Here is a 7,248-nt window from a genome sequence, read left to right on the forward strand (position 1 = left end):
GACAGACCAACGACATATAAGGGGACCATCATATATATTTAGGACTACGTTGCCGTCAGTAAGACATGATTGACGTCACCATCAAGGCGAGACAACAGCGACCCGGGTGCCGCTATTAGACTGAAAAGTTTTATAAAAAATGCTTATGTTATATAGTGTCTTTCTAGTTGGGTTCAAGATCGAATTTCATTATGGTCAGTATATAAAACTTAAAGCAACTGTTTCTTTAAATAATATATTCAATTTCATAATAGTGTTCATAAGAAAATGTTCATGATGTAATACTGAAGGATTACAATATTCCCTGTAGGTTGGCTCAAGACTTTCAAAGTGCTGAAATTAAACAATAACATAACATTAATATCATAGGAAAAACATAGAATAACCTGCAGGTAAATCATGTTCACACATAAACTTATTACCAGGATGTGTTCTAGTGGACCGAATAAAATTAACACTTCAATATGTATAAATATTCTCTATGCAATCCATATGACAAAACAACGCTTAGAAAACAGTTAACATCACATATATAAATTACATACCAAAGTTATGTTTTCTTCTATTTCACACACATACACACACATACAATACAAATCAACATACCAAATGTGGTTTGGGCTTTTACACCTGTCTGTCCGCCTCTCTCTTGTCTCACTGACTCGTGATGGTTAAAACTGCAACATTAGATTTATGGTGTACAATACTGCATATATGACTTAAAGAATGGAAAAGTACAGTACTCTCAAAATACAGGTTTATACACAAAACCTCAATACAAAGTATTTACAAACAGAGCAATCAATTCAAAAGTATATAGTACATACAAAAATGTACAAAAATGTATTGCATGTTTAATACAACTTAGTACTAACCTGGTAAGAAGTAATACTATTAAAGATATATAAAAATCTGCAGCTCAATCAAAAAACTGACTGCTGACACTTTGACGGTCCAGAACACAATGCAAAAGAGAGAGAAAATAATCTGGCTGAACATGTTTTAAAATCACCTAACAGTTGTAATTTGTTACAGTGGTCACCTGACTGAGTTGATTTAAAGTCAGTCAACTATGACATTTGGTCACAGTGGTCAAAGGTAGATAATCTACTACTCTGATAGGATTATTGGAAATTCTACTTGGTTACACTTAAGCAATTTGTAATTAAGTTTTTGCATTTAAACAGATGTTCAATAACTGGAAACGCGTTTTCTCTATCTTCGATGCAAACGGTATATCCGGCACCTTACAACATTGGCGCGCGATAAAATGTCACGGGAAGCGAAGAAATCGCTTTTCTATTTGATTACCAACCCTACATGTAGGTTTCCGAAGTTATAGCAACTGGTTACTTGTGCATTATTTAGTAGCAAAAAACGGGAACTGGGTTATCATTTTAATAAACAAAGTAGAATTGTACGGCAATACGTATTTCTTAATCCAACTTTCATATACCATGATTAACATTGACGTTCATGAATGGTGTGTTACTGTAAATTTATGTTTGATTATGAAAAGGCCAGTCTCTTACTATCGTCTTCATAATACTTATTTTCAGCGCTTATCGCGGAATATAGTATACAGTATAAATGTTTAAGAACATTTCCATAGAACATTATCAATCTTAAATAACCCACACTACATCTTAAACAGAACATATCTGAAAGAGATTGTTCGAAATCCAGGCTTTTGAATAAGGAACTATCTTTACGCCAATTCCTTATTCACAGGCCATAATTTCAGATATTTAAATTCTGAGCATTCTAGAATAGCGCAGATATATATTTGTTATTATTTGCTATTTTTAATGTAAGTTTTTTTTAAATTTACCTCTCTGATAGAGTTCTTGAATTTTTTTTCTGACCATAGAAGTTATGGAAGACTATCGGATAACTGAATACTAGTCATGTTTTAGCTATCCCATTCCGTTCGTATGCATAAACAGTTACAAAGGGATATGATTATGGATACAAAGTGATTTTAATGCAATACTGCACCGGAAGCAGCGGTCTAGGTTCCTCATAACTTTTAAAAGTTAAATCGAGATGCCTTATTCTTTTATTTAATAATTCAAACGCATACGCGCATACTAGGTGTAAAAGTGTGTTTTCTTCATAGAGTTGTTCAAGTGCGAAAACGCGTTTTCTCAGTCATTCAAACCAACGGTATATCCGGCGACCTTAAACATCAGAACACGCTATTGACTGTGGGGTCTAAGAAACGGCGATGGCTAGTTTGGTAAACAGTCCCTCGCCGATCTTATCGTAACAGTTCCGACTTTATTCGTACAAAGTGCTGATGGAATATTTCGTACAGCGTTCTCGTCAGTGCGACGTCACTGACGTCATCATACAGGCGAGACTGCACCGGAAGCAGCGACTCACATGCCTCTGGAAAGTTTCATAGAGATTCTTCCGTATTTTGTTTTCAAATTAAAAGAACAAATACGTATACCAGCTTTACTTGAGTGCTTATATTTCAATATATTTTCTATCTCAGAAAACGCGTCTTCTTCATCTTGGATGCCAACGGTTCATCCAGCGATCTTCAACATTGTCACCAGATTAAAGGTCGTGATAAACGACAAAATAGCGGTTGTCTTGGTGGAAACCAGTCCTTTTTGTTCCGAAGTAAGAGCACCTGGTTACTTTTTGCCACAAAAATACCCACAGGTTGTCATTACGCAAAAAACTATTTAAACATGTACTACAATACATATTTTTGATATGCAACCTACATTTAAAATGATTTTCATTCATATATTGATCTCTCCGGTTCAAATTATTCGTGTGTGGGGGGTGTAAGAAAATGGCAGTTCCTTATTCGATTTGAATAAGGCATAAGGAACCAGTTACTCATTCCTTTTTCAATCCGAATAAGGAACTGGGTTATTATTAAATGAAACTTACTAGATATGTATAGCAATTAATGTTTTTGTTATACCCAACCTACATTAACAATGATTTTCATTAATTAATTGGTTCATTTTAATATTTTGTTCAGTATGAAAATGCCAGTTCCTTATTCGATTTCAATAAGGAATAAGGAACCAGTTCATTATTCCTTTTCAATCCGAATAAGGAACTAAGTTATCAATATATGCAACATAGTAGAGATGTACTGCAATTAATTTTGTTGATACCCAACCTGAATTTACAATTATTTTCATTGAATTTTTGGTCTCTTTGGTTCATTTTAATAGTTTGTTTAGTATGAAAATGCCAGTTCCCTATTCGATTTGAATAAGGAATATTCAAACCGAATAAGGAACTATGTTATTATTAAATAAAACAAAGTAAACTGTACTGCAATTAATATTTGCCACACCCGACAAACATTTACAATAATTTTTTTCGTTGAGATATTCGTTTCGTTGGTTCATTTTGACTTATAATTTATAGAAAGAAAGTTCCAGTTCCTTATTCGATTTGAATAAGGAATAAGGAACCAGTTCCTTATTCCTTATTCACACTGAATATGGAACTGAATACTCATCACTAAAACTTAGTAGAAATGTATTGCAATTATAATTTTACAATTACAACAAATATATAAATAATATGTTCATTTATATGTTGTTAATTTTGGATGAATTTCATTAATGTTTAAGTAAGAAAATGCCAGTTCCTTATTCGACCTGAATAAGAAATAAGGAACTGGTTCCTTTCTCTTTATTCAGCCTCAGACAAGGAAAAGGATTATAAATAAAAACAAACGTGTTAAAATGTACAAGATTAATTGTTTTATCACATACATGTAATATAATAGTATATGCTTTAGGTTGTGTTGATGTGAAGTTAGTATTCGAATTAGAAAATATCGGTTCGGTTTAATCAAGAAATCCTATGCGAAGAAGAAACATGAATATGTAACGTAATACATAAAGTGAATGCATTCGAGTCATTTTGTTTACTTAAGAAATGTTTGCATTATTGTATTTTAAAACCCTATAACAAATATGTTACGCGCGAATAAGGAATAAGGAACTAGGAAAAAGGAACCAACTTATCACCCATTAATATTCGTGCAGTGTCAGACACTAAGTGAATGTACAACTACATCATGTTATACAGGGGCTGTTTCAGTATATTAATGCTGTATTTTCCGTTTATACCCCATATCAATCTCTATGACTCTCCGAAGTGATAAGTGGACGCGGTTCATGCAATGGGTTGCAACTAAAGGAGCAATTTGTACGATTATTTGAATATAAAAAGTGTTCAGTCAAACAACAAATGTTACACTTGGTCACGTCATACAAATATTGTATTAACCGCCTGAAACATCATTTGTACTTACATTATCGACATCCCCCCTCAACACGTTATTTTACACTGAAACTCAATACAAATGCATGTGTGAACGTATAAAGGTACCGTTATTTTCGTTCGTTTTTTTCTTCATGGTGTGTGAATGCATTATCAAAAGGGAATTTTAACACTTTGGAAAAGACTTGGGTTTGGTATTTGTAATAACCCAGCGCATTGAAAGAGCTAAGCGACAGTAATAAGACCAGTTTTTATGAAAATTTTCAGTAAAAATCGCGGATATTTTTCAATGTAACAAAATAAATTTTATTTTGAAATTTTCAATGAATAACGTTGTTAAAGGGGCCTTTTCAAGGTTTGGTAAATTGACAAAATTGAAAAAAATGCTTCAGATTCGCAAAGTTTCGTTGTTGTTATGATATTTGTGAGGAAACCGTACTACTGAACATTTACCATGCTAAAAACTATCCATTATATGCATCTTTTGACGATTTAAAAACCCGAAAATTATAAAGCGTTGCAATGCAAAACGATTTATTTATAGCCACGTCTACATAAACGGAATCCCAGCTCGCATACAACAACAGCCACAACAACCACAACAACAACAACAACCAACAAATAAATACTGAGCGAATTGTAAATGACGCTTGGCAAGTGTTTTACGTTTAGAAAAGGAATTGTAGCAACGCTCCGATAGGTATTTAGTATTATCGTATGGATTAATTGTTAATATATGTAACATAACAGCATATAATGTTAAAAGAGAGAATGAATTACAGTCAGATATTAATAATATGATAGGAATTTGTAGGTAGGGACTAGGGACTATTTTAGATCACTTTACTCTTGAAGTGGCCACTAAGGTTACTACAATATAAATATAAAAGAATTCCACATTTGTTTATGCCTTAAATATGTAATGTTATCTAGTTTTTCAGAAAAGTCCTATCCAAAGATCCGGCACAGTTATGACATGTGGCATGGGGCAAACAACATGGGAAAGAAACTGAGCAGTGTAAGAATAGATTCTTATATGTTACTTATTAGGTTTAAAAAAATGTTTGTAAACATAGCCGTCCTCCTATTCCAAAGTTAATTTTAAAAAATCCACAAAAGTTGTCATTTTGACAATTATTGAGTACAAACCAGCAAATTGAGTTTGGGAGTCACTCTATGAACAGCTTGATCGCTTTAATAGCAGATAATTCGATTCGTTTTAAGTGGACTTTTTCTGAATTTCTCAAGCAATCGAAGCTTGAAATACATCATCATTCAGTGTAGATATGTCAGACATCATTTTTACATGCAATGATCTATTTAGATATGTGCTCTTAACAATTGGCAAAACTTCCAATACCCGTGTTGGTTGTTTGTGACAAATCTCTTGTGTTTTGTTTATTTTTATGATTTAATTAAAATCTATTGTAGATTGCCCTGGTAAACGGTAACGAACCATTAAAACCATGGCTAAAGGACATCACAAACCACTTCTTTCATAGTGCAGAAACCTGTGGTGGCAATGCATTGGGAATGACGGTTTTTAAAACCACTCTATTTGTATTTTTCAATCAGAAAGCAATATAGTTACCACTCTGTTCATAATTTGACCTCTTGCGCAGCGTAGTTGTCTTTGTGTTAACAGAATTAATCATCAGTCTGTCATATGACCAGGCTAGCTAGGTCAATTGTGCACTGGGCTATAGATGTTCCGATCATGGTTGGTGACTTGTCACATAACATTGTAGCGATTGTTCATCTTTTAGGTACTTTTGAAAACAGTGAAACATTTACAGAAACAAAGCCTGCCAGTATTTTTGTGCAAAGAATATAATATTATAATAGTTTGATAATTTCAAACTGCATTGATGATTTGATGTATAGCATGATGGGTTTTGAGTGTAAGATGTATACTTGCTGTAGTATTTAAAAAGTAATTTTATTTTCTGAACATTTAAGTAGAAAATAGATTAACCAATTCATCAAATATTTTCATTTAGAACTATGCCCAGCATGGTATGTACCGGTTAATACCATACTTCAAAACTAAATGTTGCTTCATTGCTACATTGATTTTTGTGACGTCATCTCTCTAATATATTGCTTCATACCACATACTGTGACTGTTTTAATCTACATGCATAGGTCATTGAGTTTATTGCGTTCAATTTTAATTATATTGTCTCTCTGACAGGCGTTTCTTGTTTGATTAATTTTCTAATAGCAGTCACATAAACAACCAAGCTATGTAATATGGATCTTTTACACCCATTATTGCTGCTTCTTCCTGTATTTGCGCGATGATGATCTGAAATATTAACTTCATGACGCTATATTCTTAAATCTCTTTCTATAAAGAAGGAATGCAGTTGACAATTGTTCGTAGTTTCATTTCATCGCTCCTCAAAAAGTTGTAACTCTGTTACTCTGGTATCCTTCCTACCATTGAGTAATTAAATGGTAATTAAATTGAATGCGTTTTAATTCCCTTGTATTATTGTTAAGTTTGAGTTACAATGCTAAGTATGAGGTTAAATTTTATTTACACTTAAATGTATCATGAATATTGCTGGGCAAAGTGTGAGTTTAAGCGCACTTAAACCGGTTTCAACCCCCAATGATTTGCAGTGACCGTTCCAAGGCGGTGACCCCAGTTTTATTCTTATATGTGTTTATGTTGTTTTGCATTGTGCTGTTTTTCACTGTTTGGGCAATCGGTCACTTGCCTTAAATTGCCAACTAATTGTTTATAATAAGAATTTAACACTGTTCCAGCAGCTGGAGTTTCACTTCTTTATATTGCATCAATACCCGTGTGTTTACATGCTATGGAGAAATTGGTGTATTCTTTTTATATTACAGACAAAATGGTTGTTAGGTATCAATCATGTGACAAAAAGACAAACCTGGGTGCTTGGCCAGTACGAGCATGAGCCGATCGTTGAAGGCGAGAGGGATCTTGAAGAAAAACAATTGCTT

This window comes from Dreissena polymorpha, chromosome 7 (genome assembly GCF_020536995.1).
Source record: "Dreissena polymorpha isolate Duluth1 chromosome 7, UMN_Dpol_1.0, whole genome shotgun sequence".
In the NCBI taxonomy this organism is placed as follows: domain Eukaryota; kingdom Metazoa; phylum Mollusca; class Bivalvia; order Myida; family Dreissenidae; genus Dreissena; species Dreissena polymorpha.